At 32.8% G+C, this 25,963-nt stretch overlaps 1 protein-coding gene and 1 long non-coding RNA gene across 2 annotated transcripts in view; one reads left to right on the forward strand and one right to left on the reverse strand.

The window, feature by feature from the left end:
- LOC128163967 (alpha-1,3-mannosyl-glycoprotein 4-beta-N-acetylglucosaminyltransferase C-like) overlaps positions 1 to 25,963 on the forward strand; it is an 80,840-nt gene that overhangs the window by 46,073 nt on the left and 8,804 nt on the right. The gene's annotated exons all lie outside the window — the stretch shown is intronic.
- LOC128163972 (uncharacterized) lies at positions 21,971 to 23,181 on the reverse strand. The gene is made up of 3 exons (XR_008240883.1): positions 22,862 to 23,181; positions 22,269 to 22,372; positions 21,971 to 22,173 (listed from the first exon to the last, which is right to left on the reverse strand). It is a non-coding gene; the product is annotated as an uncharacterized LOC128163972 (long non-coding RNA).

A 25,963-nucleotide genomic window follows, 5' to 3' on the forward strand; every position in this document is an offset into this window, starting at 1 on the left:
AGGGAAAAGAGTACCAATTCATTTCCCATAGGGCTCAATGTTAACCTAAACCCACCTGGCTAGTTTGCTATTATACTTACAGACATATCCTTGGTCACATTTGAAAGTTCATTCCAAGCACTAACACAAAATCAATAGAAATACATTGGGTCCCGTGGCGTTTATAGGTCAAAATTGAGCTTGTTTACAACTTACAGCGATCCGCAGCAAATAAATCCAAGTCCCAAAATTGACACCCACCCCCTATTTCAACCCCTCTTATTTCTTCACTTTTTGCAGTACTTCTTCAATCCATCATTCATTTTAAACAGTGATAAATTTACTTTGAAATAATCATTATTTCAGCAACTAATTCAGCCAATCACCTTAGCCATACCTTTTTCTGCGTGGCTCAATCTTGTATTAACACTTCTCTGATGTCAACATCCGGTGCATTGGTACTCTCATTCCTATAGGGAAAAGAGTACCAATTCATTTCCCATAGGGCTCAATGTTAACCTAAACCCACCTGGCTAGTTTGCTATTATACTTACAGACATATCCTTGGTCACATTTGAAAGTTCATTCCAAGCACTAACACAAAATCAATAGAAATACATTGGGTCCCGTGGCGTTTATAGGTCAAAATTGAGCTTGTTTACAACTTACAGCGATCCGCAGCAAATAAATCCAAGTCCCAAAATTGACACCCACCCCCTATTTCAACCCCTCTTATTTCTTCACTTTTTGCAGTACTTCTTCAATCCATCATTCATTTTAAACAGTGATAAATTTACTTTGAAATAATCATTATTTCAGCAACTAATTCAGCCAATCACCTTAGCCATACCTTTTTCTGCGTGGCTCAATCTTGTATTAACACTTCTCTGATGTCAACATCCGGTGCATTGGTACTCTCATTCCTATAGGGAAAAGAGTACCAATTCATTTCCCATAGGGCTCAATGTTAACCTAAACCCACCTGGCTAGTTTGCTATTATACTTACAGACATATCCTTGGTCACATTTGAAAGTTCATTCCAAGCACTAACACAAAATCAATAGAAATACATTGGGTCCCGTGGCGTTTATAGGTCAAAATTGAGCTTGTTTACAACTTACAGCGATCCGCAGCAAATAAATCCAAGTCCCAAAATTGACACCCACCCCCTATTTCAACCCCTCTTATTTCTTCACTTTTTGCAGTACTTCTTCAATCCATCATTCATTTTAAACAGTGATAAATTTACTTTGAAATAATCATTATTTCAGCAACTAATTCAGCCAATCACCTTAGCCATACCTTTTTCTGCGTGGCTCAATCTTGTATTAACACTTCTCTGATGTCAACATCCGGTGCATTGGTACTCTCATTCCATGAATGTCGTGTTGTGTTTATCGTCTTTACTACCAAATACCAGTTTACCTCACTATTTCACTACCATTAAACTACAGGTAAATTTCTTACATAGTCAACCTTGTTTGTCTACAGTCTCAATGTGTTCAAGTGAACGAAGAGTCATATATACAACATAAAGTCTGTCAATTTTTCATGACATTTATTTTCTATTTTTTTTTTCGTTTTGTGATTGTTAGAAATGGCTGACCTCATAAGAATAGCGTCTGTAAACTGTCAGGGCTTAGCTACGAGCTCAAAAAGACAAGATGTACTTAATTATTACAAAAAACAAGGCTACTCTATCTTGTGTTTACAAGACACCCATTTTATACGTGATATTGAGCCACTTATTGAAACTCAGTGGGGTTATAAATGTATCTTTAATTCTTTTAAGTCAAATTCTAGGGGTGTCAGTATTTTTTTTAATAACAATTTTGAGTTTAAATTACACAATGAAATGAGGGACGACGATGGAAACTTATTGGCTATTGATACTACCATTGAAGACAATCATGTTACTTTAATAAATATATATGGCCCAAATGCAGATAATCCGGGTTTTTATGAAAAAGTTAGAGATACCTTTTTGAATTTAGACAATGACTATTTTATATTATGTGGGGATTTTAATCTTGTTTTGAACCCAGAGGTGGATACATTCAATTATTGTAACATTAATAACCCAAAAGCCAGAGAAAAGGTATTAGATATTATGAAAGATCTTCAGTTAGTTGATTACTTTAAAATTCTTCATCCTGACAGAAGAATCTATACATGGCGAAAAAAAAATCCTCTGAAGCAAAGTCGCTTGGACTACATTTTAATATCAGAAAGTTTAACAAATATGGTAGAAAAGTTCTCTACTAAGCCTGGGTATAGATCTGATCATTCAGCTGTGGTTTTAGAGCTGAAATTTAATAAATTTTCAAGAGGTCGAGGGCTTTGGAAGTTCAACAACAGTCTTCTAACAGATCAAATATATGTTGAAAAAGTGAAAAAAACTATTTTTGAAGTACAGAATCTATATTTACAAGGTAACAATCTAAATATTTTTCAAAATCATAGCTTATTTCTTGAAGTTCTTCTCATGGAAATTCGGAGCATCACTATTTCATACTCATCATACAAGAAAAAAGAGAGAGATAAATTTGAAAAAATCTTGCTTGAAGAAATTGAAACTATTGAGGCAATGTGTAACATAGATTTGGATCTTTTAGAGGAAAAGAAGTTGAAACTCGAAAGGTTAAGGAAAGAAAAATTACAGGGTCATATCATTAGATCACGAGCAAAATGGGTTGAAGAAGGGGAAAAGCCTAGCAAATATTTTTGTTCTTTAGAATCGCGGAATTTTTTGAATAAAACTATAAAAAAAGTAGAAATTGATGATAAAACTATTTATGATCAGTTTGAAATCTTAGATCAGGTCAGAACTTTTTATAAAACCCTTTATGCTAGCAAAGATTCAGATACCATAGATAGCAACTTAGAGGATTTAATACAAAATTTGGGGGTTCCAAAGTTGGACAAAAACACCTCTAAAGTTTTAGAGAGTAGTATATATGAGAATGAAATACTTACTGTTTTAAAAAATATGAAAAACAACAAATCACCGGGAAGTGACGGCTTTACAGTAGAATTTTTTAAGTTTTTCTGGAGGGATCTCAAAGACCATATTGTTTTAGCTGTTAATCATATTTTTGCTAATAGGGAGCTGCCTATATCGCAAAGACTTGGAATCATTACATGTCTTCCAAAAGGTGACAAACCTAGGCAATTTTTAAAAAACTGGCGCCCAATTACTCTTTTGAATGTTTTCTATAAACTTATTTCAGGGTGCCTTAGTTATAGAATTAAATCCTCCTTAGATTTTTTAATATCGGAAACCCAATCTGGCTTCATTAAGGGTCGTTATATTGGTGAAAATACTAGATTTGTCTATGATTTATTATCCTTCACTGAGTCTAAAAATATACCTGGTTTACTGGTGCTCATAGATTTTGAGAAAGCTTTTGATTCTATATCCTGGAAATTTATTTACAAAGTTTTAAAATATTTTGGTTTCGGTGAAAATATAATCACTTGGATAAAAATCCTAAACACCAAGATCACAGCTTCTGTTTTACAGTGTGGTGTGCTATCTGAACAATTTCCTATATATAGAGGTTGTAGACAAGGCGACCCAATTGCCCCATATCTTTTTATTCTTTGTGCAGAAATATTAGCTATCCTTATTAAACAAAATGTAAATATTAGAGGCATTGTAGCCAATGGAAAAGAACATAAAATATCCCAATATGCTGACGACACAACCTTGGTGCTTGATGGTTCTTCAGAATCCCTTTTTGCTGCTCTGGATACCATAGATCTTTTTTCAACTTTTTCAGGATTGCAGATAAATAGTTCAAAAACAAAAATTGTGTGGATAGGTTCAAAAAAATTTTCTAAACAAGTATACCATCATACAAGATGGAAACTGGAGTGGGGTTGTACAAAATTCAATCTGCTGGGAATAGAATTCTCTGTTGAGTTAGAAAAAATTGTTAGTCTAAACTATAGTGTTCAAATACCTAAAATCAAAGCTTTAATACAACAGTGGAAAAGGAGAATTCTTACTCCTTTTGGTCGAGTTACTGTAGTTAAAACATTACTTCTTCCAAAACTCAATCACCTTTTTATTTCCTTACCAAGTCCAGATAAAGAAATTATTTCTTCCCTTACCAATCTTTTTTATGAATTTATATGGAATTCAAAAATAGATAAAGTCAAGAGACAACTCATTACTCAAGACTACTTAAAGGGTGGTATTAAAATGTTGGATATTAACAATTTTTTAGTGTCATTAAAATGTTCATGGATAAAGAGGTTAACAAAAGATAACAAACCATGGACGGATATATTTTTAGACATTCATGGCAACAAAGTGGTAAAGCATTTGTTAGACTTTGGTGACAAATATGTACAAAACATAATAAATCATAGTAATAATTTTTGGAAAGATGTTTTACACTCATGGTTAAAAGTTTTAAGAACAATTGACTATTCATTATCTACAACAAATGTATGTAACAGTGCGACATTTAAGTCCGGACATGACAAGGTCCGGGCTTTTCGCTACCATTTCCGTTGGACATAGCTTACTTTTGTTTATATATCTTAGTGGGACATTTTACTTTGATCCTATCATGTCAGCATGAATGTACACATTGCTCTAGTTTTCTTATAATTGTCTCTCAAATATCAAAATCCCATGGGATTTTGGTGGGATTTTTCATCCCATCTCAAACCCCACCAAAATCCCATGGGAGAAAAAGTACTGTGGGATAAATTGTCCCATGTGGGAGAAAAAATCCCATAATTGTTAAAAGGTGGGATTAATTCTCCCATATAGGACAAAATATCCCACAAAATAAAGAAAATGGGATATATCCCATGATTTTTCACATAGGCTAAATGTTCCCATATATCACAGATATTTTTCTCATGATTTCTCATAATAAATTATTTTCTTTTGTTATTTCACCTTAATTTGCACATAACATTAAACTCTGTCTCATAGTAATTGATTGGATCAAGAACTGTACAAACATTTCATGTTTTCATCTGATATTAATCTTTTAAAGGCATGTGAGAATGTATTGTGTTGATTTTCCAAAATACTGTAGGTGCATGTTTGCTATAAAATGCAGATTCTAATCCTCAATTAATAGTTATTATTTGGTTCTTCATTTTTAATCCATCTAATTAGACTTTCTTGTTATCTATCTCTTAAGAACTTATAATTTCATTACATATTATATAGCTCTTTCCTGTAATTACCATAGGCACTTCCCACCTAAAATCAGTGTATAAAAAATCCATCCCGAAAAGAGATGAATATTTGGCACAATGATGTATAGATGGTGAGCGTTTAACAGGTGCGGTTCTTTACCTCAGCAGATAAGAATGACCTTTGTTGCTGTGCAGTACTAATGCAACGCTTAAAAAATACCTTATGCAGATTGTAAGCAACCAAATGTTTACCCAATGATGACGTTTTTTCATATCTAATGCTCATAAACTTCATGTATTCATTTCTCAACTCTGATGATCAGACTAATGTTCCCAGTGATGTTCCTAGTTTCCATCTTGGAGTGTAATAATTATGTTGAATTACGAACCCGATTGTTAAATACCCCCCCCCCCCCCCCCCCCCCCTGTTAAAAGAATTCGGAATACTAAGACAATCTCATATCATGTTTCATGGAGTCAGGTGCACAGAACAAGAACCACATCACCACATCGTCAATAACGGCGATTGTCTACGCCGCATTGTTACCCATTGAACGGATTTTTTTTAAATAAAAGAGAGTAAAATATAACATTTGGGAAAAAAATGTTCTATATTGACTTCAAAATCATGCTAAAATAACTGTATCAAGTTTTGTAGTTTAATTAAGTCATTAAAGTGAGACTGTTTGGTGTTTTTTTTCAATGTGATTGTTGTTGTTTTGATACATGTAAGAAGGTAACAAGACTTCAAATTGTCGCTAAGTTTAATAAATTTCACAAACGCTATTTCTATAGGTTGGTTGCACCGAGCTCAGCTTGAGCGAGTTTCTGTACTTGTGTATATTACCTGCAAACAGTAGATCAAATAAGTGTATTTTAAAAATACATGCACATACATAGTACAGAAGACCAAAGGTGGCAATGTTGCAAACATCAACCCGTAATTATAAATTGCCAGACTGTCACCTTGATTAATATTCTTACCCCTCGGTGGTTCGTATTGTATATACATGTAATTATATCCCCGGATGTTTAAGACTTGTTACCTGTAATTAAATCCGCGATGTACTGTTCTAGGATAACACAAAAGTGAAATTTTTGTTTAAAATTCAATTTACTGGTTACAATATTATTTCCCTATAAATTAAATTATAAATGAATTAATCATTTTCCAAATGTTTCATTTTTTGAAATCTCTCTCTCTCTCTCTCTTTCTCTCTCTCTCTCTCTCTCTCTCTCTCTCTCTCTCTCTCTCTCTCTCTCTCTCTCTCTCTCATTATTTGCTTGCTTAAGTATTGCTTTAAAGTATACCAGGGACAAACGGTATCTAGACTACCTACATGTATAGTGCGGTCAATTTTTGATATAATGGAGATCTATGTGTAAAAACATCCTGAAAATTTTACTGCGGTCGCATAAGTACTTTTCGAGATATTTGGGGAAAACACGATTTCACACTTTCAGAACGATTTTTAATCAAGCCGATTTGGCGCGGGATGAACTGTGGCGTCACGGGGTCAACTACTATAATAATTATGAGAAACAAGAATATCGTATGATAACTGTTTGTTTTCTTGCGTTGCTTTTTCGATATCTGAACATTTTTTTTCTTTGAATTTCCTTATCAACACTGAATGACTAAAGATACTGTTGTTTGAGTTTAAACCCATATTTTATCGAACAAAAATGCCGAATTCGGAAACTTGTTAACGTTTGCTTCATGAATTTAGTCAAATAATTGTGACACATTTTGCATCACATGTGTATTCTATGTAGCAAATTGACAATCAATCAAGGCACTATTGTTATAAGAAAGCTATTTTTAAAACATTTTTCGGATGTTTTTTCATGACATTAATAATGATATTGATAAATTTATATGTTTTGTAAAAGGTGACGTGGGGGTCTATTCCTCGTATGAGACATAAAATTCAGGCACGAAGCATCAGTCGGGGGGGGGGGGGGGGGCTTGCATTTACCATGTTTACATATAAAAAATTTAATTATCATGGAGCCTCCCCCCCCTCTCATTTTTGGGGGAGTATGTAAGTATTAATTAAGGAAATTAAGAGTGAAATTGAAGTAACAGATATATACCACGCCAGCTCCCGCCCTCCCCCACGGATAAAGATATAGAAGATTTTCAATGTCCCCTTTATTTTTTTTATTTTTTTTTTTGTTTGCTTGTCAAGATTTTTTGGATGAGTCTGAGATGTAATTTCAGGCAGGTAGCATCGTTTTTTAATTTGGGGGGGGGGGGGGTCAAAAACGATGCTACCTGCCCGAAATTACATCAATATTGCCCGATTATTCATTTTAATATTGATTTCGGACTTATAATAGCTTGCAAATTTTAACAAACAATCGAGGGATTATTAACGGATCAAGGAGAAAGTCCAAGATGGCCGCATGATGAAGTGTGTCTCGTAACTTCTTTGAAAATACGATAATGGAATTTTATTTTACACTTATTTACATCCTTTGTCAAGATATGTTAAAGTTTCTTTCAGTTTTAATAATGATTCAGTGTCAGTATAACAATTTAATTAAGCTATTTGGAGTTAAATTGCTGACTATAGCGCTCGAAAGAAAGGTGTTCTTTATTGGACAAGAAATTAAGACCAGGGACGTAGTTACTTCCGAAATTATTACTTCATTATTACTTGATTGCATTTTTTAAACAAGGTTTAAATTGCTGAATTGTGAGTTTTGTCATTTTTTAAAAGATAAGTAACAATTAAGGCATATTTTGAACATTAGTTTCTTTTTGATAGTCTCATGCATGATTCTTTGACCACTGATTGACGGACTATACCCGTGTATTAGCTAATGAATGCTTATTTTACACAGTCTAATTTGATTTCTGTTTTAGCTGTCAATAATCGAGTAGCTAATTATACACAAATCAATTTACTAGTCTAGAGGTGTGAAACCTCCTCTTTGTTCACCAGACTCGTGTACCATGTGTATACATACCCCAGACACACACGTGTCTGGAGCAGTAGCTTCGTTAGTTTACCTGTGCCATCGTCTCAGGTCAATCGTGTGTGAAGGGAGATTATGTAATCAACAACTGAATAATGAACATCAATCTGTCCATGCAAGCATTTAAGATATCGTAATCATCGGTAAAAAAGCCGACGAGAATAGCCAAAATCCTTTAAAAAGAAACTTGATTGTAACAAAATAATTACGGATACAAATTTCTAAAGCTACAATACTTTAAATAACTAGATACGTCAAAACATCAGAGCTATATCAATTTTTTAAATTTTTGACTGCAAAATCGAATTTATTTTGTAATGCTTTTTAAGGTAATTACTTCTTGTTGATCTCATAACCTCTCTTCCGCATGTTGAATAAGCAAATTAATAAAATAATGTTAAATATGTCGCCTTATTTATAGTTATATTATGTAAGTACAACAAATAATTTTCTATAATATCAAACTGCTAGCATTCATGCCATAAATACTCCATTTCATAGAGCTTTATTTGTGATGCTGAATAAGTAAATATATTATTCACCAATTCCTATATATTTGCTTTGTTTATCTGTGTATATTTAATATTCATGTCGTTATGCATGTACATGTATATCGAGAAGGTCATTGTGTACACAGCACACAAGTCAGTGTTTTTGTCTAGATTTTTGTTTTCTCTCAAGTTGTGATTAATTTTGCTCTCAATTATAAACTTGTATTAGTCATGAAGAAATTTTGGAGAAAAATCAGTGCCGCGAGCGTGATTTGATCCCACGTCAGTACAATAGTGCTACTAACATCGCCCTCCGCGCAGCCACTGCGCCACTCGCGCTTTAATTGTACAAGCATTTTTTTTTAAATATAAGGTAAGGCCTATCTTTTTAAAAAGGAAAAAAACTGAAAATCAATAAAAGTAAAGCTAATTTTTTCTTCGGAATAATATATTCTTAAAAATATAGAGTATTTCACCCCTTGTTATGGTTCTTTATTCAAAATTTGAATAATTACTTTTTGATGTTTTATAGTACTACCAGGGACATTTATGTATATCACCGCCTGACATGGAATGCACCGATCCAGCTTTTTTTCCTTGGGGAGGTGGGGGGGGGGGTTCGGAGTGGCATTTTAGTTTGCCAGGAGGTCAGAGGCATATTTTCGATATTTTTTTATGTAAATTTAAATTTTCAAGGGGGTCCGTCCGGTCAATGATATGCGTTTTGTCACTGCCGGTTTGATACTCAGCTTAGCATTAGCTTTGAAATTCGTTATCATTTATATGTTCTAATTAGAAACCAATTATATTTTTTTTATTATAGCCGAAGCACTTGTTCATTCTTGAAAATGATTCTCAAAATCATGCATGTATTGCATTTAACTTGGTTTTACACGAAATAATTTAATTGAATGATCAGCCCAAATTTGTGGCAACCCGTTTAATACATGTTAAGAAGCCCGATAATTAACAGTGTTTTAAAACTTACGCACATTTGTATTGATTGGCAAAATGTGAATATAATAATCTTCGTTTCGGGATGGCATTGTAACGGGCTTAGCAAAACCAGGGACGCTGGTGTCTTACTGGCAAGAAAACTACCAATTTACTTAAAATGATATATATCGCATTGATCCACATAAATATCTTATGCCAAAAGCTATCTGATTAATTAATTCAAAAATTCATTAATATTGATAGTAACGAATAAAAGTTGGTTAATAATGTTTACATTCACGTAATAAAAACCGTGTTTGATTTCGTAGAGACGGAAGACCTTAATGATAAGTGTTCGGTAAAAATTTCTCGCTTCTGAACTTCCAGTAAAAAAAAAAAAATAAGAACACAGAACCTTAAAAATGGATGAAAAACAATCCAAAATTAATATAAAGATTCACAATTCACTCCTTGTATGTGCCAAATTTCCATTTTATCATGCAACTTGATAAACTGGTTCACAGCCAGTTTCCAAAACTCGGAAGTGGAGTGAAGACAAACGAGGGGAATAATTTTGCTATCATGAGCAGTAAGTACATGTACATGTTCTTAATTATTTTCTTCATCCAATTTTAGCCTACAGCGAGTTCACCTGTGTCACGTGTTTCTGTTCAATCTGGTATCTGCTCGCACGTGTCTTACACGTGTATATCTCCATTCTTTGTAGAACAATAGGGTGCTAATTAATATACACAGACTGACACCTGTAGATACTGCCATGTGAATTGGTAGATGCTTTAGGACAATGGGATAGTAATTAGGTATACACAGAATGTGTCTCCTTGGTCAGTTGACTTATCTATGAGAAATTCATAATGAACACAACAAAGACTTTTAATGCTACGTATACACAGCTGGCACATGTAAAGCTTATTTGTAATTGACTTCAACACAATATTTAAAAGTTATTAAAATGATATTATAAATAAAATGAATGTGCAAGTAATAAAAATGTTGAAAGAGTAGATTATCATATATAGTCAATGTAATACAAATCATTGCATTCACAAAACTATATATGCATTGATCTATATTGATAAAGTTTAAATACAGTTTTGTAACTACACTTGTATTGTTTTCATTTTAAGGAAATATTTATAAGTAATATGAACAGATCCATATTTCAATTTTGTCATTAGTACAATTGGCAACATTTTAAAAAACATTATATAGTCTGGCATCATGTCTATTATAGACTGTGCACTGTTGCATTCTCTCATGGGGGGGGGGGGGGGGGGGGAGGGTGGAGACTTTTTCCAGCACCCGTTTCTGTCGTTATAGTCAAATTATTTTACTACTCCTATTACAAAGTAAACTAATATGTCAACTTATATTCTTCCAAAAATATTATACATGTGTATAAAATTATCAATTATTAATGTCTTTATGCAAAGCATATTTTTACCAAAAATTATTAATTTGATGTAATATATAGCATATACCATATGATGATTGTAAAAACTTGAATAACTTAATTGAATGAGCTGGTCATCTAAGATAGTCTTACCAATTTTTATAAAGTCCGTTGAATGATTTAAGTTATATATAAGTAAGTAAATCATTCATTATTGTGACATGTGTATCTTTTACAACTGAGTAGTATACAATTACATAAATCAAACACCTGCCCATTGGACCTATGATAAGTCACTGTTAACACTAAGTTATGATTTTATGCATGGGCAAGAACTTCATTTGTCTTAATTAAAATGCAGAATGAATAAAATTTGCAGCTTGTCTTGGAAAATTACAAATGAGAGTTTGAATTTAGAAACTAGAGAAATTAGAGAGATTATTTGGAAAAATAACAATTTGATATAGTTTTTTTCTGAGATTGTAATCTAAGTTCATTTTAGAAGAAATTGGAATGTGTCCTCTACATGTATTTTGTCTACAGAGTTTTCATGTGCACTCTGAGTCTAGACAAGTTCACCCTGAAATTGTGCAGTCTCTATTTTCAGGGGTAGTATTAGGACTATATACCCCACACCGAAACTGTTCCATTGTTGATCTAGCTAACAATATGTTTAGGAATGTTCATTGAGATGTTATTTTCTAGGCAAACATTTCCCTTTGATAGTTTGTATGTTCTTAATTTAGGAGTATTTAATGTGGATATATCCATTTGCCATCTTAGCTAGTTCATGTTCTAACGGCTGTTTGCTAATAAAATGAGTTAATATATACATGAAGTACATGGGGGCATATTTTCATAGGTTGCCAGCTAGTATATCTACATCATCTAGAATAGACATTGTGCTTTTATGAATAGTCCTTGTCACACTACTACATGTACATTTTAATACGTGTATTGTCAAACAACAATTTATGTACATGATATACCATATGACTGCCCAGAAAGACAACAACTTCAGTAAATAATGAGTAACATAAATACAAGGCTTTTAGTTACTAAAACATCTTGTCAATGAATAGAAGAAGTCGATCAGAAATAATTAAGTACTACATATAGGTAACTGCAAGTTAAAAATCAGAATTAATCCTTTAAAACCTATGGCCAAAAACTTTCAGAGAGAGAGAGAGAAAGAGCTAGAACATACCCGGTATATATAATTATGTTCATAATTAACTTTGAAACAAACCAAAATCATTCATTAGGAGAGAGAGAGAGAGAGAGAGAGAGAGAGAGAGAGAGAGAGAGAGAGAGAGAGAGAGAGAGAGATTGTTGAACATTAGGGTTCACTGGTTAAAAATACATGTACCTGGTATGTATTCAGAGCTTTATTTAAGCTCATTGAGCATTGTTGAGTAGAGTATTAGGAAAAATTTAATATGTAACATAACTATTGAATAAACATTTAAGTGTTTGTAGTATAACCTCACAATATTCATAAAAGTACCACTGAGACCAACATAATACAACTGCATGATAAATAAATGTTATTTAAGAAATTAATGGGTTCTAGCCTCTGATCCGCCATTCAGTAAATATTTTAAAACTGCAATCTTGACTAATAAATGTCAATCATATAATAATGATTCCAATATAAGTCAGATGAGCAAATCTAATATTTTGAGGCTGTATTAGCTATAATTTTTGAGAACCTTAAATTTATCACAATGATGGGACCCAGTTCATTTAACAGGCATGGGACAGTGACTTTTTTCATAAAGGAAAAGCATGGGACAAAAACTTCCTTAGTATTAATTAAGTACCTGTGGGATGAACACTTTTTTAAAATAAGTTACAATTCCCAACTCAAGAGGAACAATTAATATCTTTAAACATATTTTATTTAAAAAAAAATAATAATTTAGGAGGGAGTTACTCCCATTATTATTCAAAACTGTCTGACTTGCTCTCTTTAATTTACACTAAAATTCTATGAAAAGATGAAATTAGAAAGCTTATGCAATTCTGAGAAAAATATGCATCATATTGCCAATTCCATTGAGGTTTAAGAAAAATATAGCCATTTAAGTGAACCTACCATTTCCCCACTCCTCTATTTAACACAGATTCATGGGGCTCTCCTTTAGTAAAACATATTAACTTAATCTTTTAAACATCAATTGTTGTTCAACCTCCTTGAATAAGAAACCTTATTCAGTACTACATACATCTACATAATATTACCATGATAAAAGCATCAAATCACTTAGAAATACTCTTACATGTATTACACTCCCCATATTTTGATTGTCAGAAAAAGCATTTATAGTTTGAAATATTTTACCTAATATTATGAAACTTGTTGCAATTTTCTTGGGTCATTTCTTACACATATTTGAAATAATCATCACTGATGCTAAGAAATTGCTCTTTTTTGGTAAATTGGATGATTTGTAGCATTTTTATTCACAACTAGACATGCCATCCTGCATGTGTTTTTTTTTGTTTCCATGAAATGGAAGTTAACAATCATATTTAGTGAATATCTTATCTATTCTAGCTGGTTTCTAGTCTCCTTTTGATAAACAGTAGGACCTGCAAGTATGATATACCTACCTTTAATTTAAATAAAATTAAAACACACCAGGGTTAAGCTGGAGATGGATATATATATAAGAATTTCATGAAAAATGTTCAATTTTTACATGTATTTCTACATTTTTGACGCATATATATATACAATAAAAGGGTAAAAATATGTTGATTCTTGTTCGTTTCAATAGTAGTACCGTAATTATAGTAGCCAGATGTTATTTGAAGGTCAAGTGTACCTTTACATATCATACATGTATACGTAATGAAAGAACGGAGATGATTTTTTAACTAATGTAAAAACATCTTAAATATCACTTTTGCACAGGATACATACACTTGGGTTTTTAAGGTTGATACTATAATAACTACATTTGTTTACATGTAATTACATTTGTATTACATTTGAAAGAAACATATTCTTTAAAAAAAAAAATGGGTTTATAATTTGTCAGGTTTCTTATTGGTATTTCATAAAACCAGAGAGCAACTTCACTGCAGATCTATAAATTTAATGATTAAATTGATAAAAACTGTTTTAAAAGTATTAATTTATTTTTATCTCAGTAATTAACTTAAGCCTATAAATTGTCATCAGAATAGGAAATTCCAACTTTCTGGGTAGGCCAAATTTTACTCAAGTGGTGGCCATTCTACACATGTAACCGAAGAGGGAGTATTAATAAACTCTCCTTCTGTATGTATATAAAAATAATTGTTTACATTGTACCTTTTGTAATCAAGTCTCCCAAAAGAAGTTTGGAGACATTGTTTCTGACAGCTAGCGGTTTCTTCTTTTTCTTCTTTCTTGCCTCTGAACTTGTCCATCACTTTTCTCAGAGATGGCTGCATGAACAGAGTTGTACACAACTCTAGATCTAGAATATGATAGGCCTGCATACCCTGTTTTAAAATTTAAATTTTTTGTTTTTAAATTGGGGTTGGGCAACCATAGTTTTGGGGGTCAAATAGGGGTGGGGTCTAACACTGAATCCGTAGGGGAAAGTTATACACTATATTGTAAATGTTTATCACTTGAAAACCGTTAAAGATATTGACATGGATTTTTCAAATGCTAAATATATTGAGTGTTAATTATGGTCAATACATGGTACATTATAGATATGATCTCTGGGGACTATATATATTCCCCAACCCCGAGGTTTGGGAAATTACTTAATATTTAAAAAACCGTGATTCCTCACCCCTAAACCATATAAATTCTTGTTCCTTGTGCAATGGGGCATCATATGGTATATAGGTTATGGCCATATGGGGGTGGTTCCGTCTACCCCTGAAACAGGAAGTGCCCTAATTTAAATATCTCATAAAATTCCTATGAGATCCCCAACCTCAAACTACTTATATTCTTGTTCTTTGTGTTAAGGGGCATCAAATGGTATGTAGGTTATGGGCCCTTGGGGTTGTCCTGGCCCCCATTGAACAGGAAGTGTCCAAATATCTCGAAAACGGTTGAGATCCCCACCCCTAAACCAAATAAATTCTTGTTCCTTGTGTCAAGGAGCATCAAATAGTATATAGGTCATGGGCCCCAAGGGTGGTCATGACCCCCCCCCCCCCCCCCCCCTTTGAACAGGAAGTGCCCAAATATCTTGAAAACAGTTGAGATCCCCGCCCATAAATCATATATATTCTTGTTCCTTGGGTCATGCCGGTTCACCTGATGTACAGTATCAAATCAAAATTGAAAACAAAAATGAGTCTCCTTGCAGCAGTGAAAAGTAAGAGTTTATAGGTTTACATAAACAGAAATATTTTCATTAATATTCAATAGAATTGGTAATTTTTGGTATTTATTTTCTCAGAATTTGTTAAATCTTATTGTTATAAGCTCTATTAAGTCATTTCAAGAAGAATATGTTATTGATGGTACATATAATTTAGCATGTGTAATTCATTAGATGGATATAATGACATTATCTAATAAATTAATACATTGGTTGTTTGAATATTGGTTTTACTAGACTATATGATCAGACAATTGAATCATAAGTGTTTAGTTAACCCCAACATACAATCAATCAAGATGATGTATTTAGAGGACTTTTTATCCTCTGGGATAAAATATCCCAACATGGTCATTCATAGGATATTAAATCCTATAAAAGCCTTTTATAGGATTAATTATCCTATCAACACCAAAGATGGGAGAAAAAATCCCACGGGAGTTTATATCCCACAAAGATTTTTTTCTCCCATGGGATTTTGGTGGGGTTTGAGATGGGATGAAAAATCCCACCAAAATCCCATGGGATTTTGATATTTGAGAGACAATTATAAGGAAACTAGAGCAATGTGTACATTCATGCTGACATGATAGGATCAAAGTAAAATGTCCCACCAAGATATATAAACAAAAGTAAGCTATGTCCAACGGAAATGGTAGCGAAAAGCCCGGACCTTGTCATGTCCGGACTTAAATGTCGCACTGTTATGTGCTATGCCAATCTGGTACAATACAAATATATGTGTTGGTAATAAACCAATCATTGTTTATAATTGGTATGAACATGGTATTAAAACTATAGGTGACTTTCTAAATGAAGATGGTCAGTTTTTGAAACAGCATGATTTTGCACAAAATTATAGACTGTCTAATGTATGTACAATGCTATACAACAGTGTTATTAATGCAATATCTAGTTTCCTTAGATCTCAGTCTATAAAAAGATCTGATGTTAGAAAATATTACTATCCATACATTCCATTTTACTTTGAGTATGTATTACTGTTTGAAAAATGTTCGAAAAACTTGTACAATCTTATTAATAGTAAAGATATTATACCAAGTTCCATTCAGAAATGGAACACTGAACTATCCATGCAACTAGAAATTAATGTTTCTGTTAAAGAGTTCTTTAAAGTATGTTTTAAAACAAGTGCTGATACCTCAGTACAATGGCTTCAGTACAGAATTCTTTTCAGAATGTTGCCTACAAAATACTATCTTAAAAAAATCAATGTAAGCACTGATGATTGTTGTTCTTTTTGCAAAGAAGATGTAGAAACAATTCAACATGTATTTATTAAATGTTTAGAAATACTGCCATTATGGAATAAACTCAGCATGCATATCTATTGTAAAACTACAAATAGAATTGGATTTAATGTTAATAATGTAATATTTGGTGAAATACCTCTAAATCAGGGTAACAAAGTTGTAAACTTTATAATTTTGTATACCAAACAGTATATTTTTAACTGTTTGAAACAAAAAAAGATCCCTCACTTAAAGGGACTATTACAACATATCTATTTCAAATATAAGGTTGAAAGATACATATCAATTAAATCATGTGAAATGTTAAAATTTGACAAACAATGGTCAAACTGGAAAAATATTTTTGAAATTTAATTCTCCTGTAAACAATTAGAATGTGTTTCTGATATTTATGTGTGCAAGTGTATGAAAGGGTGTGTGAGTGCCAATAAATATTTGCTTTGTCTTTTTGAATTCCTTGTAATAATTATGAAAATGACAATAAAAATTTAATAAAAAAAAAAAAAAAAAAAAAGTTATAAGCAAGATAATGAGTTTATAATTCTTTGTTATGTAAACAAAGCTCGAATATTGCCATTTTTTACATATTCGTTGTATTGGTGTAAATTTCAATCAAATATAACTTTCTTTTGTTGATAATAGTATTTAAGAAGATACTGAATTAGTTTAAATTGTTTTTTACATGTCATTTTGTCTAAGAAATGGTAATACTCTTCATTACATTTTTTGTAAACAACTATAAGACTCGAGCTTTGTTTACATAACTATCAATTCTTACCTCTGTATCTCGCTTGTAACTTGAGTTTCACATTTAATATTTTGGTCAATCATTTAAAATACACCAATAAACCATTTTAAACATAAAAAATAAAAATAAAATTTTTGATCTCAAATCGTGTTCAAGTCCCTTTAACTAGCAGCTGAATAAGGCAAATTTCTTGCCTGATAGACAGTGGTTGATTGTTTCATTGGCCTTTGAGCGATTGTTTTTCTTTGGAATTTTTCAAAATCAAAATCAACAAGAGGCCTTGTAAAAAATTAAATATTTCGATACATTGTAATGTACTACCTAATCAATTTTAAATTTGAATCTAAATTTTTGCATACACAAGACAATACACTCTAGGGTGTGATGAACCGTTACAGGTTGTGCATTTTGTTTGCATTTAGCAAACAAACACATAGAACCATTTTCTGTGTTGCCTCATTTTTGAACAGAGGGTGTTTAATATAATGAAGAAAACACGAAAGTTTGACTTGGAGATTTGACCTTTTACGAAGAAGAAGGGGGTTTTAACTGTCACCATGAGATCTGTTCAATTGTATGTGTTTTTTCTAAGCGTGTCTGTTATTACAATGGTTTTCTATTCCCTCGGGCTTTTCCGGCGACACAACTGTACGTATTCCTCGTTGATTTGAAATTGTTTTCTCCTGATTTTCTTCTCTTTTTTTGGACATGTAAATCACCCTTACCAAAGTAAAATTATTGCTGCAACAATGCCGCAATATTGCGGCAATATTGCAGCAACACATTTTTGTTACCAGAAACCAGATTTTGAGACTAGTGAAATGTTGCCGCTAGCTGCAACAACTTCTGGTAACATTTTGGCAATACTGCTGGAGTGTTGCCGCTAGCGGCAATAACTTCTGGCAACATTCTGGCAATACTATTAGAGTTATTTCTGTAAAAAATTATATTAACATGCACCTAGAATATTGCCACTAGCTGCAACGACTTCTGGTAATATTCTGGCTACACTCAGTATCATACTGCCAGAAATAATTTTCCGGTAACATCTACATGTATTTGATCATTTAAATCATGAACTAATTTATACATAATATATAATTCAATCTGGCAATACTGCTAGGCATCATCTTTGATTTAAATCTGCTTTAATTAAAATTTAAGGAGAAGCCGAGCAGTGGAGGGGGGTTAAAAAATTGTCAATTATTTAGATAACACTTCAAAATTTGCCAGAAGTTTACCACAAACTTTTCTTTTTTCCTCTGATTTATAATGCTTACCGAGCTTGCAAAAGCTTTAGCAGAATTTAGACTTATAAAATTTTACACATTCAGCACAAGTCTAAATCTGTCAATTATAATTGCATGAATTGCTTTTGTATACATTTTTTCCCCCCAAAAATAATAATAAGTCGAAAAAATTAAATCTAATAAATATTTTATGATTAAAGTCTTATTCTAAGAAAGTCTCAATTTAAAAAATCCAGTGATATTCTCTTCAATGGCATATAACTGTTATGCATGGTTAATTACGATGTTTCACTATAAAAGACAGTTTGAATCCCCCCCCCCCCCCCCCAACTCGTGTTTTACGTGAATACCCACCTGTCTGTTCTTTTGTAACGGTATATTCTTTTTCATTAAGTTAAAATATCAGTGTACTTAGATTTGAATATCTAAACTGCTCGATGCATGTTGAATTAAGAATTTTCGTATGCTGTTTGTTTCCACTTTTACTTTCGTTTCAATGTTAAGTTTCGCGCGCGCTGATTGGTCGATCAAATCGCTAGCCGCCAATTTTCACATTCGAAGCTGCCATGTTGTCTGCCATCGAGCCTCCTGCAATCACTGGAGATGGTGAAATGAATGAAATACGGGAATTATCTGTAAACAAGGTTATAAAAAACCCACTGTCAATGGAGTGTTTATCTGTAAAAAAAAAAATCAACGGCTGAACTGAGGACGAATCTGAGTGAACGAATCGAGTGTTGACATCACCAGCACCATCTGCATGAGCGCGTTTTTTAAAAAGTAAGTTTAGCAATAAAAATATATTCATTGAATGGCAGTTTAAACATGTTTTTAATAAGAAAATAAACCGAAAGACTGCGCTAATGGGTTCAACACTGTTTAAGAACCATGCGCGGATCTAGAATTTTATTCGGGGGGGGGGGGGGGGGGGTCCGACGGTTATTTGAGTTTGCCAGGGGAAGGGGTCCGAGGCATATTTTTGGTAATTTTATAATGTAATTTTAAAAAATTTGAAGGGGGAGGGGGTCTGAACCCCCCCCCCCCCCTGACCCCCCTTGAAAATGCTTAAAATATGAAAACAATTGCCAATGTGCTTATATGAAATCCATTTATCTTCCCAGTAGGTCTGCCCTGGGTTACACAGACCTGAAGAAAACCATGAAAAAAGCTGTCACCTTACTGATTAAATGAATGGTGCAACTGGCAACCAAAAAAGAATGATGACGTAATTTGTTTAAGATTATGGAGAGGAACATATACACAACAGTGCTGAATTCCAAAGTGGATATTGTTGTGATATTCTGATAGCTGTTTTTATGATTGTTTATGTGTGAAATCAGAATGCCCACGAGACTGTCAAAAAAAGGACATTTGGAATGCCTAGGACGAATGCCTTGATCAATTGTTGTTGCGGCAACATCTTTCTGGCAATATTGCCGCAATCTCATTTGCATACGAAAAACGCTACTGCAGCAACATTGCCGCAATGTATTGCCAGAAAGTTGTCGCAACAATATGTTGCGGCAAAACTTTTGCGGCAACATCTTTCTGGCAATATTGCCGCAATCTCATTTGCATACGAAAAACGCTACTGCAGCAACATTGCCGCAATGTGTTGCCAGAATGTTGCTGCAGTATTGCTGCAATAATGCCAGAATGTGTTGCCAGAAGGTCAATATTTTGGTAAGGGCAGTGCAATATTCAGCGTTCACTGTGTCTATATCAAGTAAAATTTGATTTTTTTTTTCAATTTTGTTTTAAAATTTATATACGCTAAACTGCATGTAAATGAAATAGTTTTTTATAAAGCAATGGCGTTTAGATCTCTGTAAGTAAAAGTGAAAGTTATAAGTTTCAAACAACAAACTTGCAACAATATGCCATGTTAAGGGTCATGGTCACGATTTATTTGAGTTGTCATTGTAATGTTCACAAATCTTAATTAAGTTATATCTTATAATGAGCCAAAATTTTATTGTCATTTGACAAGTTTCAAGCGATATTCAGAGCTCACAATTCTTTGTATGTAAACAAAGTTCGAGCCACTTTTTTTTACATACATGTATTTTTTCTATACCAGTAAAATCTTTGTTTTCCATAGCCTGCTCTAATTGCATGTATTTTAGCAGTTCCTGGTGCTAACACTTCACTACGGACCATGCTACTTTAATGTATATATTTGGTTTACTTCAGTTTACCTAACCAATATGTGGGTATTGGATAAACAAACTTTACATAAAAGAGTTGGTTGATCAATCTAAAAGAGAGACAAGAAAGATAATTTTAGAAAAGATAATCATTTTAGTCAAACTTAATATCTGACAGTATTCCAAATCTGTTAATGCCTTATGACAAGCATTTTTTTTTTTACAAAATCAAAGTATGTAAATAAGCACAAACTATCTATGCAAGATAAGCTGTTCTGATAAACAAATCAGTTTGTCTTTACTACTTTTGCTTGAAATTCTCCTAAGGTAAAAAAAATACATATCTAAACACCAAGAAGATAACACATAATTACTTATTGAAAATTTAAAAAAAAAACACTATGAAGTGAAAACACGTAACTTGCCTTCTACAGGAAAAAAACATTAGCTACACAAGTTATATGACTGGACCATTTGTTTTCAATATTTTAAATGAACAATATTAAATCCGTATTTTGTGCATGTTTCGTCTTCATGACAAATGTCATAGGACTGCCCTATTCATTACACCAGCACGTTTTGCGGACTCCAAAAGATGTAAAATAGGTCTAACTAGAAAATTTTAGAGAAAACTAAATTCACAAAACCTTTTGCCTTCAAAAACTAATGTTTGTACAAAAGCAAGATGACGTTAGGAGTGAAAAAGTCTTTTTATACCATTACTCCCTGGGTCATATCTAATTAGTAATACTGCTGAAAGTTGACCTATTAATTTACCAAAATATCTCAAAGGTGAATTGGAACAAGAAAATTTACACTACGTTTGAGTTTATTGATATTTGTCAACAACACGGCATTTCAAGATTTTTTTTATAAACGTAGGTCACCAAGGGCATTGAATTGTTAAATTAAGTCTATAATCTCAAGTGCTAACAAGGAGTCACAAAAGAGGATTTACATCTTCACGTGTGAAAGCAGAAATTTACATCAATAACCCGGATCAGTCTGATTAAAGCCACCCGTTCTCCTTACACTTGTCGACTGTTAGGCTGTTTAAAATTAATTCTACGTTTAACGTATCATGAAAATTTAAAACCTACGAGGGAGGGAGGAAAAAAATAAACAAACAAAAATTTCAAACAAGTGTGTATTTATTGAAAGTCACCCATTCGGTTATCAATACATCAACACTGTCATATAATACATATGGTAAGATTAATATTCAGTCCATGATAATTTTTGCATTTTCAAAGCATATACTTTTGTGTAATTTATGTTTATATCCTTTCTCTGGGTACATCATGTATACTGGACGAGAAGTGGAGTGACTTGCAAGCACATCAAGTGGCACATCCAATGGATTTACATCAACATAGCAACCAAAGGGAAAACTTTTTCTTTTCAGGGAAAATGTTGCACAACACATGTGATTCACAGATTATCTACAATAAAAAAAATGATATTATTTCATACATTTTCACGACACATTTTAAAATCTAACTTATCAGAGTTGTGTTGTAAGATTCACTGTACCTACTTCTAAGAACTCAAGACAGGGTTCTTGAAATAACTGCCACCCTACAAGTGTATTCCACTTCTCTCCGTTCTTCCACTTTAGTTGGGCCTCCTGTTAGTTTCTTCCTATTATATATTGTGAAAGAATGAATTATTATTCCTGAACATGTTATTTAAAATGTAGATACATTTAAATGAAAGGGATTTGCAGTCATTATCGTGTCAAAACTATTATCTAAATCAGTATATTATGCTGACTTAATGCATTGCTTTACTTCAAGGTATATACATCCACAATTATTATATATTTAAAACCAAATATTGGTTTCAACATTGATTTTATAGGGTCATTCACCTTTGAAATTGAACAAAAGTTAAAAAGGAAAAAATTTATCACATCTTGGAGCTAATATTGAAGTCTATGGAGAAAGGTATAATTTTTTAAACTCTTTTTATATCTTTTCAGTAAAGCGGTGGTAAGAAATTGCTTTAGCTTTCTCCCTCTTAAAAAAATGCAAAAATAACTTAACCGTACACATTCTGAGTTTTTGTTAAATAAGATGGGTAGTCATTTCACTTGTTGATGGATCACTTAAATAAATATATACAACAAACCTCGTTTTTGCCTTTTTGGACAGAAGTTGGTTCAGCATGGTTCAGGCTCTGTGACTTGACAACTGACATTAAACAATCTCGAATAAGATTTTTACTGCCAACTTCGATCATGTGTTTGTCTGATCCATTATTGTTGGGTTTTTTACTTTGATAGTGGCGTAGACTCTCATGTTCTTCGTATTGTGAAAACTGAATACCTTAATGATGTCGTTGAGCATGTTTTTCTCTCATACAGGATGTAGAATTCAGTCGCTAAATGAAAACCCAAACCGGAACGACATTTTCAAATCCGGATTTGTTTGTTTTTTCAAAACGACGATTTCGCCGAAACCTACGCGCGCGGGTTACGTTAAACGTAGAATTAATTTTAAACAGCCTTAGGAGAAACGGTGTTTCCATCAGACTGAAGTTACATGTAGAATGAAATATTTTTATGTTTTATCATTTATGTGCCCATGGTATATTTGTACTTAGATTGTTTCAATTGCAGGTGTTATTTTTTGATAATAATTATAGACAACTTGTTCAATGCATCTCCATCTTTAGTAGTAAAAAATAAGACAAATGCCTCTGCACAGTGATTTAAAATGATGTTCAGATTTGATGCTTTACATCATAAGCTGTTATGAGAAAAAATCCAAATATTTAAATGTTAAAATTTGAATATTTTCTATATATTTATACAAAGCTTTCCTTTCAAAAGGAGATACATGTAATTATTGTCTAAAAATTGTCACGTCTGTCTCGTCCTCTTGATATGATACATCTGAGTAAAGTAAATGGGAATAAGATTCCAACCAAGAGAAAAAGGTGAGGAAAAAATATACGAATTAAAGTTAGTGTTGAAAATTAGGTAATGTGAGGCACCTAATCTCTTGGTTATGGCTTGACTTATTCAATATTCTTTTACAACAAGATCACAAAACGTTCATGTTTATCATGATCAGAATCATGCATGGAACCGAAATAACTCAATGAAATAAGAAATCTTTTCATTTAAATTCATAGACTGCAATTTCGATTACAACTATGAGTTCTTCAGTCAACATTCACCAAACATCATAGAAGCCATGACCAGTCCACTGTAAGTCAATCCAGCCTTGTGGACAAGGTACATTTACTTATTATATACGTGGACGTTTTAAGTATGTTCACAAACTTCTCCTTAGATCATTAATGCAAAATCAAAGAAAAAAAATGCCTTGTTTACAAACCTCATAATTTATTAAAAAGAACTGATGTATAGATAATACAACTTTTGTTTCAAAACCAATTATATAAACAAACTAGATTCGATCTCGTTGCGAGCAACAAGTGGGTCTTCCGTCCGTTTTTTGAGAAGATAAGACGATTCTTAGGATAAAATTGTAAATTTTCACAAAAAAATAGTGAAATAAAATTGGGCACTCGGGGCTTGATCCCGGGTCGCTTGGATACTTTTCCATGATTTAACGACTGAGCTTCTCGGACTCTCGCTTCTAGCAGTAATTATCCTTTGAATTTCATTGATTTTACAAACACATTCGAAAGAAACCCTCAACCCTCCCCCCTTTTTTAGGTGTGCCCTTAGACCTTGACCTTGGTCGTTTGATTTTGACCTCTTAGAACTGATGTGCTATAAGTGTATCAGCAAGATATATAACAGATTCATTTAATGTACAATTAGCTCTTTCGACCCCCTTTCTCCCTATTTTTAGGTTTGACCTTGACCTTTGACCTCTAAGAACTGTTGTATTATAAGTATATGCAACATATATATCAAATTCAGTTATATGTACAATTAGCCCCCCCCCCCCCAATTTATCCCTTCTTTTGTACAAGAATTGATTTCTAATATGAAAATGACCCTCGATATTTGGACTGGAAATTGTATATTTCTATTTAAAATAATACCTAACAAAGTGTTATAACCGTTTGTCAGAATTTTTTAAAAGTTTGAAACCTTGTCTGCGATTTTACTCCAGACCGCGTTTTAGACTACACCTCCGAATAAAAATTGTAGCTCCAGTAAAACTCTGTAGAACGAGGCGAAAATTCATGGGATTGTTCCTAACACTTGAATCTAAGTGTTTGTCAAATTTAAAACGAAAGGAACCATATTTGAAGAAAGTAATCCATCTCCAGCGGCATCACGCTATCATTCAGAGAAACGAAATTCCAACGCTCCGATATTTCTATCTAATAAATTCATGCTCGAATTTCACTGAAAATTTGTGTTTACATTTTTATCAGCAGTCTGTGACGATATTCGTTGAAGATCCACGAAAGGTAACTCTTCCTTCCCAGACCCCGATTTTCAATGTTGTTAGTCGCGACAAGAGTTTGACTTGGGCTGTTGATTTCTTAGTCAACGCTATCCGGCACCATTATTTACAAGCAGCACTGGTTTTTATTTACAAATTGATAAGCATTTGAACCAATCGCTAAGCGCATATGTATTCATAATGCTTCTCAATTCTTTTTTAAACATTTTCCGGAATGTAAACACGGCGGATCTAAACCATACGGGTGTGTATTGTTTTGCATCGCATCACATTCATTTAATTGACAGCCTATAGAATTTGAAACACGCACCTTTTAAGAGTAGTTAGTGACTGGAATGCAAAGCTAATGGTCGCAGGTTCGATATCCGTCTTGGCCGACTTCGACTTTTGTTTCCTTTTTATATTGAGTTGGAAATTGATTTTTTTTTATTTACTCTTTTATTATTAAAATTAAACCATTTTTAAGGATGGAAAGGTCTCTAATTGTTCCGTTAGCAATTAGTCTACTAGTTATATATTTACTTCTACTATGTATTATTCCTTTTATTTCTTACAGAAAGTTATAGTTAATTCATAGCTCTATAGAAACAACCAGGCTGATATGTACACGACCCGTTAATCGATTGCGGCTGAAATTGTTAGATGTGAAATTGACATGCCCTGTTTATCGATTGGTCGAAACATACAGCGACCTTACACAGTTTAATGGTCTCTTTAATGATTTATGCGGAATATGATGGAATATGATGCTAGGAGATAAATTAACATAACCGGCTTACGCATGTTGTGTATTTATTTTTAATGTCGGTAGCTTCATATCCCGAATAAATCACCAAAG

Source organism: Crassostrea angulata, chromosome 9 (assembly GCF_025612915.1).
Source record: "Crassostrea angulata isolate pt1a10 chromosome 9, ASM2561291v2, whole genome shotgun sequence".
NCBI classification, from domain to species: Eukaryota; Metazoa; Mollusca; class Bivalvia; order Ostreida; family Ostreidae; genus Magallana; species Magallana angulata.